This window comes from Nomascus leucogenys, chromosome 4, assembly GCF_006542625.1.
Source record: "Nomascus leucogenys isolate Asia chromosome 4, Asia_NLE_v1, whole genome shotgun sequence".
In the NCBI taxonomy this organism is placed as follows: domain Eukaryota; kingdom Metazoa; phylum Chordata; class Mammalia; order Primates; family Hylobatidae; genus Nomascus; species Nomascus leucogenys.
In genome coordinates, this window is record NC_044384.1 from 17386691 (window position 1) to 17401420 (window position 14730).

A 14730-nucleotide genomic window follows, 5' to 3' on the forward strand; every position below is an offset into this window, starting at 1 on the left:
AAACACACAGAGAATTTTAAAAAGCGGGGATAGCAAGGTGTTGTAAGGGCTTCCTGGGCTCTGGCCTCACTACCTGTTGCCTGAAGGACTGCAGGAGCTGTTTAAGCTTCCTCAGCCTCTGGTTCCCTTCTGGTTCAAAAGGGTATGATTCTAAGACAAATACCAATTTCTGAATCTGCCCATCTGAGTAAAACAAAAGAAAACAGAGCAGCCCAGGTGTCTATAATCACCCAGAGATTCTTATCAGTTTGCCACAGAAAAGTTCTTTTCCTGATCAGCATTCTTGGTGTGAGCAAAAAACAACAAACCCTCCTGTTGACAAGCAGTCATGTTAGAAACTGAAGAGCTGGGCTTAGCTGAACAGACATCCACGTATGCGCGCCACACTTGCGATTCATGCACGTTCCCTGCTGCGTCCTCGAATACAGAGTCACAAACCTTCCCCTCAAGGGTCTTAGAGTGGAATGAAACACATACCAGATGGGCCCTACCTCAGCAGTAGTAGGAAGGAAGCAGAAGCGGCCAGGAAGGCTTCCTGAGGGAGGTGGTAAGTAATCAGCCTTCCAAGATAAATAGAAATCAGCCAGACCAGGAAACAGAAACTGGCAGGTGGAGGTAGGGGGAGGAAGTAGGAAGACTTTGGACAATATGAACAGTTCAAACAGGGGTGATGAGGCCTGAAACAGCTCTTGGGTGGCAATAAGATCCCTTCAGTCCAGCTGGAGCCCAGTGTCACAAAGGCAGTCAGGGGAGGGCTTCATCTGCATATAAAAGTGCTTGGATGGAGGGCGCAGAGATAATATGGCTTGGAAGAAGCCATGCATCCTCAAAATAGCTCCATTACAGAAGGCAGCTTTATAAAGAAAGCACCAAACCCAGGAAAGCCCAGGCTAGTTGAGTGGGTGTGGGGCACACAGCCATCACGGACCTTTCTGACCTCACCCTGGCCAGCAAAGGGCTTATGAGGAGGCTGAGGTCAATGAGAAGGTCCCAGTGTGTTATTGAGGTGATGTATGCCAGGAAGGCTGTACTTGGACTTGCTTCCTGGGCCCTGCTAACACTCCCCGTGGACACCGGATAACACACATCGGATGCTCCCCATGTATTCACTGGGTGACAGAGTCTTAGGGAAGCTGCATTGAGCCCAGCGGACTGAGGAAGAATTGTTTAAAAGAAACCACCACACCGCTCCCTTCTGAGGTGTTTTTCTCTGTTTTAGATGCCACCCTTCCCTGTCTCCCTCTGTGTGTAATGTACGTGCATAGAAGAAAGAGGCAAAGTGGTAAAACTGCATGCGGCCATGCAAACTGGGTCAAAAAGCAGGATTCATCCGAGCCTAAGGATTCGTGAGCATTGTTGCAATGCTGATGACAAGGGCAAACAGGATAAATACGAGGTTGGACTGTATTTCAGATGACAGAGGGTATTAATTGCTTCTGATCCCCTAAAAGGGCAGCCACAGACTCAGTAAAATGAGCACATACTTTGTGTTATACACACAGAAAGGTACTTTTTAGGGGAACTTGGTAAATGCGATATCCCTGAAGTGGCTGCTTAGGGGCACTGTCAGATGTCACAAGCTGTGTCCCGGGCTCCAAGCCCTGGTGCCTGTTGAGTATATCTGACCTGAACATGTAGACAATTCACTCCATGTTTAGGAGTCTGGCTGCAATTCATTCAACCCACCTATCCTCTGACCCAGGAGCTTTACACCTCTTCAAAGAAACAAGGAAGTCACTGCTTCCAGAAATGACCAGCTGTCCTAACTTTTAATTGATTTTCACAGATATAAAATCCATTTGTCTCTCCTAAGCTTCTACCTCACTATGACTTTTCACCTGAATGTACCTCTTTTTTTTTCCCCCAAAAAACTGAGGTATAATTCATGGACCATAAAATTAAACCTTTTAAAGTATACCCACCGTTCAGTGGTTTTTAGCACTTTGGCAAGGTTGAACAACCATCGCAGCTATCTAATTCCTGAACATTTTCATCACCCCAAAACTGACATGTCTACTTGACACAGCTATAGGATTACAGATCTTTTAAGCAGCAGCAGAAATTTTGCTGCTGGGAAAATTGCTATGGTGAAGCAGAAAATTATGCTTTTAATCTCATTTAGGGTCCAGCTTAAGCAGAAACCTACTTTGTTCTCTAGTTACGTGATATACTTTGAAGTATACCTTCAAACCTTCAACATGGCAATATACATACAACTTAAAAGGCAACATAAGTACATATTTTTAAGGAAATGTGGTTTGCAGGTAAGTAAAGGAAATCTGGAAAACTCTTTAGGTTGTTGGTGCATGCCAAAGACAAAGCATGCCTTTATTATCCCCTTTCCTCTTCCTTTCTGGCTCTCTGCTTCCAACGTTCTTTCCCTCCACTTGCAGACCCTTTTCCTCCCCATACAGCCCATAAAGCGTGCCCTGTGTTGGTCTCATTCTAATCTCATGCCCCAGTTCCAGCAACAAACCACCTGGTGAGCGCTGTGCACTGCAGTCCTGTGCTTGTAACTCTTAGGAAATCCAGTGCTTCTGTCAATCCAGCCTGTCTTGCTCTGCCAGGTACCTGAGGATTGACCGACTTGTCCCTCGATGCTGCAGGCCAGACTGGCTCTCTCCCTCTCCTGACCCCCAGACTCTGTCTTGAGTCCCACATGCTTAGGCTCAGTTTCCTGCTAGACTGCCCTGGATCTGTTTCCTTAAACCAGTCTCCCTCTGCCTGCATGGCCTGTCAGGTTCATCCTCTGGGTGTCATTTTTTTGTGTGCATGAATGAATAGGTGTCCCTGCCCCTCCCAGTTTGACCTCTGATTTTGCCTATAGTATTCTGGTTCTGATGTCTACCATTTCACCATTAACTGCCCTGCCAGCCAGCAACTGGCAAGAGCCTGAAGATGGCTCCAGATTCCCTTGGCAGTAGCCCCTCTAGGCTTCTGCCTTTCCCTTTCACCTGCCCAGAACTTCAGCCAGACTCTATCCTCCAGACTCTATCAGCCAGACCAAGCTTCCTAGGGTTGCAAAGTGGTAGCTATTATTATTGGTAGCAGCCCTAGTAAAGCAATCATTTGATAAAAACATGTTCCTGCTTAAGTGTTCTTAAGGAATCTCCCAGGGAATGGGGGAATTTGGGCATAAGGCCCCAGATCTTCAGTTAATAGAGTGATTTTGTCAGCCACTTACAGTTGCCTCTTTTTCCCTAAGATGCAGCAAGGAAAAGCCTTTGATGACTGAGTTGAGATGTACAGGCTTTTATTTACTGAGATTTTTCTAGTTCACCTTTAAGACTGATAGAGTCAAAACTTTGGAATCGCAGTTGTCTTCATGAAGCAAATAAAGCAGAAATACTTTTTTTATTTATTGAATAGGGAATATAGTCCCATGATACAAAATTCAAAACGAACAACAGCTTGTTTAGGAAACTCTGTCCCACTCTCACCCAGTCACTCTTCTCCATAGGTAACCCATGTTACCGGTCATTTTTTTGGGTGCATCCTTCTGGAGATGAAAGGAGAATGAACTTGTGATCTAATCGAGGGCCTATTCTACATCACAGCTGCCTTCGAGGCTGGCTGGGATCAGGTTGCTCTTGTGTTTTGGGGAATATAATTTGACTTCTTAGAAGTCTTGTTTAGAAAAGCAGCCATGTATTGATAGAGTATAGTTCTTAATCAATAAGCTACAAATATTCTCTTTGGTCCACAGAATCTATATCAACTAACCTGTATTCTGACAGAACTCACCGGAATTAATAAGGAACATTAGTCTGTTTATAGCAAATATTCTCTGCACATACAAATTCCCCCTACAAATTCCTTGCTTAGTCTAAAAAAAGGAGTTAAAACAGCAAGATGATTTGACTTTTCTTGCTTCGCTTTCTTGTGTCTTTTTGTGTCTTCTACGCTTTTGTTTCAGGGCGTACAGGCTGGTGTTTATCTTAACGGCTGATGGACTCTTCTAGAATAACCATGTCCACAGTCTGTGCAAGGCTTTGGGAGGGCGGGGGGAGATAATAAATTTGAAATTAAAAAATCCCTTTATAAAGCAATGTGGATTTATTTCCCTACGCAAAGCCATGTTGAGTCTAATTCTGAAAAACCATAAGCTGAAGAAACATAACATTTCTGCCAGTGGAGCCACAGAGACGAGCGGATCTGTATTTAGAATCCTGCAGGGAAGGTTGACTTAAATATTTATTTTCCATGCTGTTAACCCAATTGTAGTGCAAGTCATTATGGATACTAAAATTACTTTCTTGCTCCACTGAAAATTCATGCTGACATCGAACGATGTAGAAAGAGGCTTGGCCCCTCTTGTCAAATCAAGAAGAAAAGAACATAACTTAGAACAAATGAGGGATTTTCCATAGATTTTGTTTTATAAAATATCATCCGTGACTATATTTCAGAATTTGGCTATAATTTCAGTAAGGATGGTATCAAATTTCTGAATGTTACAGTACAGTCGAAAGATGTGGTTTTTCTTAAGATAGAAATGATAAAATGTGAAAATAACGCTTCACTTAACAGCCCTGCTGTCCTGGAAAAAAATATCCTTAAAGACAGTCACTATTGAAACTGATCCTGCCCAGAATAGAATACAAATAAATTACTAGCAACCTGTGTACCCCAAACACTAAAAGAGCTTCTTTAAATAAGACAATCTTACCCTAAGGAATTATTTCTCTTTGAAGCACTTTGTTTTAGAAGTAAATAAACAACAAACATACAAAAGGTGGTATTAATACATCAGAGTAACCTACAAACAAATGCGCTTGGTTCTCATCCATTTCTTTGAATGTCTTTTTTTCTCAGCCAGCTGGGCTGACGGGCCAGCGAGAAGGTCTCACTTTCTCCCAGTCACAAGTGTTGCCATTAATGAGTCAAAATGTAGACCCTTTGAATTCAGATGTTCTGGGCGATCGTTCCTGGTCTGCCCCTTCCTTAGCTGCTTTCTCCAGCTAAATTTATCTCTATTTTATCCAGCTTTCTATTCTGGATCATGGCACAGTCCTGTGCCTGTGAACGTAAGGAAAACATCCCACCATGGTGATTCTCAGCAAAACATTCATAACCAGGAGTGGAAATGATGCAGGAATCATGTGAGGCCCGGAGACCAGATAGGGCGGATTCCTATTCAAAAAATTAAATGACAAAGAAAAGAAAGTCTGATATGATAGAATATAGGATTTTTTTTTTTTTTTTTTTTGAGACAGAGTCTCGCTCTGTCACCCAGGCTGGAGTGCAGTGGTATGATCATAGCTCACTGCAGCCTTGACCTCCCAGGCTCAAGAGATTCTCCCACCTCAGCCTCCCAAGTAGCTGCGACCACAGGTGCCCGCCACCATGCCGGGCTAATTTTTGTATTTTTTGGTAGACACGGGGTTTCACCATGTTGCACAGGCTGGTCTTGAACCCCTGAGCTCAAGAGATTTGCCCACCTCAGCCTCCCAAAGTGCTGGGATTACAGGCGTGAGACACCACACCCAGTCTGAACATGAGAATTTTAGCAAAGCAGAGGTAAGGGCCGGGAGAACTCAGGTTGGAAGAGGGGACAAGGTACCCCGAGCACTGGTGACAAGAGTATGAAGTTGCCTGGCCAGGCAGACCCCAAGAGCTGAGTTGGGCTTCAGGGCAGGAGGATTTTTCTACCCAGGGCAGCTCTCAAAACTGGGCTTCCAGTTTGACCCAGAGAGAAGAATGCCTGATATTTCTTTAATAAAACTGACTACATTTCTAAAATCTCAGGACAAAAAAAAAAAGCCATTTTCAGCCTGAGTCTCCTCACCTGTATAATAGTGCTAATAACTGTGCCTATCCTGCTGCACTGAGAGGCAGACGTGAGAATTCCTATACATGATGTGGCACTGGCAAATGGCCATATTGCACAAACACAAAGGTTCTGCCTCCTCAATTCAAAGCTGAAGACCTTTCTGGCAGGCTGCTGGGAGAAATGGAGATGTGATTGTATCACACCCCAGTGCAGTGGTCTGTATCTAATAGAGGAGGGATATTCATGGGCATAGCCGAGGGGAATTAGTAAAAGTATACATAACTTCCATCCAGTCATTCCCTGAGGGGAGAGAGGGAAAAGGGTGTCTCTAGAAAGGGGAAAAATGATGGAAAAGATAAACTGGGCACCCAGAGACAAGTTCTCAAGGCCTGACAATCTTCCCGCACAAACCATCCTTGTGCACTTTTAACCTGATTATGACAAACCAAAGCTGCATAACAGAGTATTTTAGCAGGACAACTAGGAAAAAATGCATGCTTTAAAAGGCATGTTTGATTTTACAAAAAGAAGTCCTTTATCATGGGATTGGAAACTTGAGGCATCAATGTGAAATTGGCGATGAGTGGTCCGAGTCATTTCAGTGCCTTTCTGTCTGGGGGTTCAGTCAGTTCCACGAGCCACACTTGGGTGAAGGCAGACACAGTTTACTCAGTCCGTCTGCTGATAAAGCTGCTGCCAGATTATATCTGTGATTTCTGTTAACTAGGACATAAATGAATTATGATTGAATATCCTTCTAGACATTCTCATTTTAAATAAGCTCGGCAGATAGAATTTCAATCTTACAGATTCACAGAGAAAATATCAGGCATGTTTCTTTTGTACAAACCAGAGCTTCACATTTCAAGCTTCAGAACAACATTGCATAGGTGCCTACCAAGATGGTGTGTTATAAAGAGACCATGAGGATAAAAGGGCAGTGTTTTAGGATCCCCTGCTCACCTTGCTGGGTCACCTGGCACACCCCATGGGTGTGTTCACCCTACCTGGGAAACCTGTCAATCATGGAACACATTAAAACTTGGAGATCCTAAGTTATACCAGTCAGGTACATGGCCTAAGTCATAACAGAGGTAGATACAGAGAATCACAGGGTTTAACAGAAAATGCCCTGAGTGTTTAAAATATACTTCATTTCTAAGAAATATATTTTACACATAGCTCTTGAAAAAAAATTCTGCTGCCAAAAGTTAGGCTCATATATTTTGTGATTTGTACAATATGAAAATATGTGTCTAGTTTATTGGAGAAGATCATGAAGAAACTATAATTGGTTACAAAAAAAAAAAAAGCTTAGCACAGTGGCTCACGCCTGTAATCCCAGCATTTGGGGAGGCAGAAGTGGAAGGACTGCTTGAGCTCAGGAGTTTGAGACCCTGTCTCTATAAAACTTTAAAAATTATCCAAGTGTGGTAGCGTGTGCTTGTGGTCCCAGCTATTCAGGAGGCTGAGGCAGGAGGATTGCTTGAGCCTAGGAAGTTGAGGCTGCAGTGAGCAGTGATTGCACCACTGCACTCCAGCCTGGGTGACAGAGTGAGACCCTGTTTCGAAAAAACCCAAAACGATTGATAAAGGATTTGGGACTCTTTTCTGAGACAGGGTCTCATTCTGTCACCTAGGCTAGAGTGCAGTGGTATGATCACTGCTCACTGTAGCCGTGACCTCCTGGGTTCAAGCGATCTTCCCATACTCAAGTGATCCTCCTGGGCTCATGCCATCTTCCCATGCCAGCCCCCTGAGTAGCTGGGACTACAGGGCCTAGGGATTTGGGACATTCTAAAATGCATTTTATGAATGTGTATTTAGCGATAAAAAGTATTCAAAACTCCAACTTAAAGGCACTCATCACAGCTGGTCAGCTCCTACTGGTCTCACTGAAAATTACAAATAACGAATCAGTCCTCTCCCCCACAGATACTGTTCCCCGCAAAAGAGGCTGTGAGTTCATTTAATCACCGGGTAAGAGCGAGTCTGAGTCATTCACCTTTGCCTGAGTCATTCATCTTTATCTCGAAAAATGATTTTTCTCCAGAAGATATAGTTTGATGTTGTCAGAGTTTAACAGGAGAAGTATCAGTCTCTTTACGAAGTTCTGCTGTCATCACACTGTCAAAGGCATCTTCGCTGAGCTCTCTCCCATACCTGCATGAGGTCCTGGCTTGCTGCAGGACTGAAGGCAGGATCTGTCTCTGCCCTCTCACACCTTTTGTAAAGGGGGACACAGCCACATATAGAGAGGAAGGAAAACTGTGACCAGTCAGAGCCCTACACAGCAGTGCCAGAACTGATGCATTGGAAAGATCCTCCCTGATCGCGGACGAGGAAGGAGAAACGCAACCCTGGCCTCAGACTGGCGTCCACGTCTTCCTTGGCTCTGGATGGGCAGGGAAACAGACGGAGATAGGGAAGGACTTACAAGAGGAAGTGCACAAGCTGGGGAGGGTGAGGTTGCGGGGCAGAGACAGAAGGATTCGAGAGGAGGAAGAGGACAGAGCAAATGGGAGACTCGGGCAGGTGCAGGCGGAGAGCCTGGAGGGGTAGGCAGGTATGTTCTGACAGTAGAAGGAAAAGGTGGGGGCTGCTTCGGGGCTTCCAGGAAAGGGCAGCTAGTCAGTGAGTTGTAGAAGGAAGGGAGGGTCTTTTTTTAGCAGCACCATGAAACATATTGTAAAGACTGTTGGGAAGAGAAAGCGCAAGAAGGTGCAAACTCGTTTTAGACAAGAACAGAGCCTGGGCTAGGATCTCATGGAGGAAACAGAGATGGAGACAAAAAGTACAGGCAGGAGCAGGCAGGAGCAGACAGCAAAGTGGCAACTCTGGATGGCAAAATCTGCAGGAGGCCGGGAATGCAGCTCATTTCGGGAGGCGAGAAAGGGCCGTCTCCCACTGCCAAACACTGAATTTGGCTCTTTTTATGCCTGTCCTTTGAATGCCTTTTTAAAAAAACTTTGGGGCAATTTAACATTTTTTATTGTGGAAAATAGATATAAAATTTGCCATTTTAACCATTTGAAAGTATGATTCAGTGGCATTAAGTATTAACGATTGCCACTATCTATTTCCAGAACATTCTCATCACCCCAAATAGAATCTCTGTAACCGTTAACTAGTAACTCTCCATTCCCCCTCCCTCAAGCACCTGGAAACCACCTTTCTACTGTCTGTCTCTGAGTCTGACCACTCTCTATACCTCATATAAGTGGAACCACACAGTATTTTTCCCTTTGTGTCTGGCGAATTTTGCTTAGCATAATGTCTCCAAGGTTCATCCATATTGTATTATGTACCAGAACGCCATTCCTTTTTATGGCTGGATAATATTCCACCACATGTATAGACCACATCTTGTTTATCCATTCATCCATTGATGGACACCTAGGTTGTTTCTATCTTTTGGCTACAGTGACTAATCCTGCAATGAACACTGGCACACAAGTATCTGAGTCCCTGTTTTCAGTTCTTTTTGGTCTATACCTAGGAATCCTAAGTTAATTCTATGTTTAGCTTTTCGAGGCACCCACCCCTCAACTGTTTCCCGCAGGCGTGGCATCATTGTACATTCCCACCAGCACTGCACGAGGGTTCCAACTTCTCCACGTCTTCAACAAAACATGTTATTTTCTGGTTTTGTTTGTTTGGTTTTTGGTTTTTAAAATAATAGCCATCCTGACGTGTGTGAAGTAGTATCTCCTTGTGGTTCCAGTTTGCATTTTCCTAATGACTAATGAGGTGGAGCATCTTTTCTTGTGCTTATTGGCCACCTGTGTATCTTCCTTGGAGAAATGTCTATTCAAGTCCTTTGTCCGTTTTTATAGGGTAATTTAATTTTGCCTAGTTCCGTTCACAGGATTTGATTTAGCTGCTGACAACACTGACTGAATTCACAACGTAAAAGTCGACCAGTTAGATATACATTCATTTATTTCCCAATTAAGTGAACACATACTATGCGCCAGGGACAATTTCAGATCCTCTGGATACAGGGGATAGAACTCAACTAAGAGAGTCCTGGCTTACAGTCCAGGGGAGAAGAACAACTATAAGTAAACAGATAAGGAAATCTGGTTGCAACAATTGTCATGAAAAAAATGAAACAATCTATATAAGGTGATGGTATGATTACAGGAAGCCTCTTTGAGAAGATGGCATTTGAGTGGAGTCCTGCTTAAAGCCAGGGAACAAGCCAAATTTACAGCACGTGCCAGAAGGAGGATTACAGGTGGACATATTTGCCAAGGCCCTTGGAGGAAGCATGCACAGCTTGGTGGAGAAACAGCAAGATAGCCCATGTGACTAAGTGCAGTGCGAGGTGGGTAGGATATAAGGTCACATAACTGATTACTAATTTATACGCACTGTGAGTTAATATATACCCATACTGTCAGGATTGTGTGGTATTGATCATATTGGATGTTGCCATTACCCCATAAAGGTTTAAATACTAGGCACTTCATGCTATTTTCATTGGCAGGCAGGAATTACCACCTTTGCCACCAGATTTTTAAAACATATATTATTAATTGTGATAAAACACACATAACATAAAAATTTGCCATCTTAACCATTTTGTCACAAGTTCTTTTTTGGAATATATAATATGCAGAGAAAAAAATCTAACTTAGGTCAGGTTTGATTAAAATAAAAAACAACCTTAAAAATATAGGGTAACTGTGATTAGAAGTCCTGACATATTCACCATTCCGATTTAGCAAACTGCACAATTGACTTTATATACCATCTTGAAAGCTGCTTGTTAATTGGGCCCATCAGCATTTCCCCCCCCCCAACCCCCCCGCCACCACCTTGATTCCAGATGTGCTTCTTAAAGGAAACAAAGCACACAGCACTGACTCAGGCGCCCATCAATGGTCTGTTGATTTTTACTCAGCCCTCTGCCTTACTCCCCTCACAATGCATTTATTATCTCTGCTCCTTGAAAAGAAAACATATGGCCCAAGGGAAAATGAAGAAACAAGCTTGCATTTCAAAACTTTAATTGCAAGTTTGTCTTCCAGAGAGATAAGAGTGAAGAGTCTGCAGCCCTGGGCCACCTGGAATCCAAGGGCAAGGCCGGTTGTTTCCTCAGTACAGTAATTAGGATGGCTTTGACTTGTCCTTATGTTCCGAGGCACCCCTATTTCCACAGGCTCCAGTGAATGCCCCTTTATTCTCCCAGTGTGAAAGTCTTTTTACATTGTCATTCTTGGGGTTTGTTTTTTTCTTTAACTTTGTATTCACTTCAGATAAGAATTGCTTTCTCTTCTTTTCTGTAGTAGAAGCCAGCAAGCCCTGTGGTCACTTCTGAGAGTGCACCTGCCGGCTGGAGGCCCTGTCCTTCTAGGTTCTGCCTCCATGCTGGGGCTGCATGAACTGCTCAGGCCAGGAGTCCCCAAAGTGACTGAAGGAGGAAGTATTCCCCTTACCCGCTGCCCTCCCTTCCTTCACTGCCCAGCTTTCAGGGTGAAATCCAGTGCTTCTCAAATGTGCACAGAATCACCTGAAAATTTTATTAAAATGCAGGTTCTGATTCACTGGGTCTGGAACAGAGCCTGAGACTGCATTCCTAACAAGCTCCCAGGCAATGTCAATGCCGGTCTCTGAGGAGCAAGGCTAGAGATTTTATTGAAAACCAAAAGCCAGGACTTTCTCCTAGTCCCAAACACTGCATAGTCATCTCTGACTATACAATAGACACTGAGAACCACCTCTCCCACCCCTGGATACCTTTTATCTATTTCTCTATTGATGAATGGGGGCATAGGAAGAATTGACCCTAGTGAAATATCTACCATGTGCCAGGCACTGTGCTCGGAGACCTGACTTCCCTTCCCTTCCTGCATCCTCCCAAGAGAGATCAATCAACTTGCTGAGATGGCTGGTGATAAGGAGATTGGAACAGTGCTAGGCATGTAGGAAATATTCAAATACTTGACAAATTAATGAATAATTTTTTCCCAAAAGACCACTGTAACCTCATAACTTCCCTATAAAGAAGCCTGTAACAGTTTCCTTCTAGCACTGAATCAAATTCACACTCCCAAGCACGCCCTTGGAAAGACTCCACTAATTTGGGACAAAATCCGAGATACCCTGAGGGAAGGGGGTTGCAAAATCAAGATTAGCAATCTCTTTCTGGGCTGGAACTCTTTTTTCTAATAAGGACTGAACACGGGGCTGCCTAACAGGAGACACAGCTGTTTCAGCCTCTTTGTGCCCGTCACTCATGCCAGGAAATGGAGAGCCTCCCATGAGGCCTCTTCTGAGTGACCTCATCCCTTGGGTACAAAGGGCTGGGTGCCCACCACCTTGAGTCCTCTTACCCATGAGGACTGCCCCACACAGTTAAGATGACTGGTTATGGCTTCTGGTGCTTTGGTCATTTGCAATTTTACACGGAAATTGGGTCCCAGACCAGGCGTGGTGGCTCATGCCTGTGATCCCGGCACTTTGGGAGGCCAAGGCGGGTGGATCACCGGAGGTGAGGAGTTCAAAACTGGCCAATATGGTAAAACCCTGTCTCTACTAAAAATACAAAAAAAAATTAGCCAAATATGGTGGTAGGTACCTGTCATTCCAGCTACTTGGGAGGCTGAGGCAGGAGAATTGCTTGAACTCGAAAAGCGAGGTTGCAGTGAGCTGAGATCGCGCCACTGCACTCCGGCCTGGGTAACAAAAAAAAAAAAAAAAAAAAAAAAAAATCCGACCCCAGTGGCCTGTTCACAGGGACCCCCAACTGGACCCAGCTGGAGCATAGAAACTTCAGCCCATTAGAAAAGGGCAATTTTCCACTTTTAAACCTTGTGACCCATAGAAGTTAATAGGTTAAGGTTTAAGACAGAGGTTCCACCTGTGTTTTCACTGAATTTAACTGCCCCCTCGATCTCACAGTCCATTGCCATAGGTTTTGGGGTCTGCTGCTAGATTTCTGGCCACTGTGCATTAGTGACACAATGTTGTCATTCTCCCCCTAAACCCCGCTAGTGTCTCCTGATCTCACTCCAAGTAAAAGCTTGAGACTGACTGTGACCCAGAGGCCATGGGTGTTCTGACCCTCTTTCTTATTTGAGCTTTTCTCTTACTACTTAGAAAGTGTCTTTCAAGGGATCAAAAAAATGTTAGTAATAGAAAATGATTTTGATTTGTTCCATGGTAGGGACATGTCAAAAGAGGAGCTCAGGTTATTCTCATCAAGGGAAGAGTCCCCAGATTAGCTATAATTATAGTAAGACTAAGACATAAAGGACCTTTAAAAATATAACTACCTACTTCCAAAAGCTTATGAGGGCAAAGGTTTAACCTATCACCGTCTGCTGCCCTGAGGCTCCGAGGCCATCCTTCTCCCCCCTCCCACCCTACACAGAGCCTGGCAGGTGGCGGGAGTGGGATGAACACGCGTGGAGAGATGCGACCCTCTGAGGCGGTGCACCCAGGGCTACAGCACAGTGGGACAGTATAGTCTATTTCTACCTCTGGGGTGTGGGGCAAGCCAGTGCTGCCTTGGCTTCAGGAAGTGGTGGTGATTCAAGACATACACTTCTTTTCCTCCTGAGTCAGGGATCAACTGGCACATGGACCCTGTGCCAAGAGTGCCCGGAGTGCCTGTCTTTTATCTGGATTAGCCTTAAAGACACAGCATTGCCATTTCTGCTTAAGAATAGTTCTAGAGGCCAGGCACGGTGGCTCATGCCTGTAATCCCAGCACTTTGGGAGGCTGAGGCTGGTGGATCACTTGAGGTCAAGAGTTCAAGACCAGCCTGGCCAACATGTCGAAAACCCGTCTCTACTAAAAATACAAAAATTAGCCTGGCATGGTGATGGGCACCTGTAATCCCAGCTACTCGGGAGGCTGAGGCAGGGAGAATTGCTTCAATGTGGGAGGCGGAGGTTGCAGTGAGCCAAGATGGCACTACCGCATTCCAGCATTCCAGCCTGGGCGAGAGAGTGAGACTCCTTCTCAAAAAAAAAAAAAAAAAAAAAAAAAAAAAAAAAAAAAAAAAAAGTCCTAGAAAGCCCTCAGTGAGTACATACTTGAGCAGACAAGACAGACTCCCACAAATGCAGACTGGGCACGCATTTGCATGGCTGTCCCCAAATACCAAAAAGCTTTCTGTCCCACCATTCTGGGAGGTCCCTTTCTCTACTGCCTACCCCATCACAGAGTTGACTATACAAGCAGTTTACCTGAGGGGTTAAGACCACAGTCACCGGACCGCTGCCTGGTAGGAGCTCCAGCCCTGCCACGCACGAGCTGTGCAAACTCAAGCAAGTTAATCAGTCTCTCTGTGCCTCAGTTTTCTCAACTTACTAGCAAGGTAGAGTGAGCATTAGATATAATCCTTGTAAAGCACATGCCGGGCACACAGGAGGGGTTCAACAAATGGCAGGTACTTGTAATATATTAATCTTCTAATATTGTCAGAGCTGAGTGCAAACCTTTTCATGGAATCCCAGGGTCTCTGGCAGCTGTTCTCAAACTTGAGCATGTGTCAGAATCAGCGGAGAGGTTGTGAAGCCACAGACTGCTGGCCCCCACCCCCAGAGTTTCTGTTCGGTAGGTGGGGGGCGTAAGAAAGTGCATTTCTAACAAGTTCCCAGGGGAGACTGATGCTGGGCCCAGACACTACAGTTGGAGAACTCATGGCTTCAGGGCAGAGTCTCAGTTCTGGAGGTTTATTCGCAAGCCCTTTGTGACGCAGACCCCCAGGACTTTCCCAGCTGGCTTTATCCTTCCCTGGTCCCTGTCGTTGGCCTTGGACTCCATAAATCCGGGCGGGACATGATTTTCTCATGCCTGTCACCACCTTTGCCCTTCTCCCTCCAGTTCTCTTTTCCTCTCAGAATCACACCCATCCTTCCAGGACCAGATCAAACACCCCCTGCCCGATTCTCCACTCGGAATTCATCCTTCCCATGCCTGTATCCTAGAGGCATCTCAT

The 14730-nt window shown here is 44.8% G+C and overlaps 1 protein-coding gene across 5 annotated transcripts in view; it reads right to left on the reverse strand.

The window, feature by feature from the left end:
• The window catches only part of TNFRSF11A (TNF receptor superfamily member 11a), a 61624-nt gene that overhangs the window by 39288 nt on the left and 7606 nt on the right, over positions 1-14730 (reverse strand). The gene's annotated exons all lie outside the window — the stretch shown is intronic.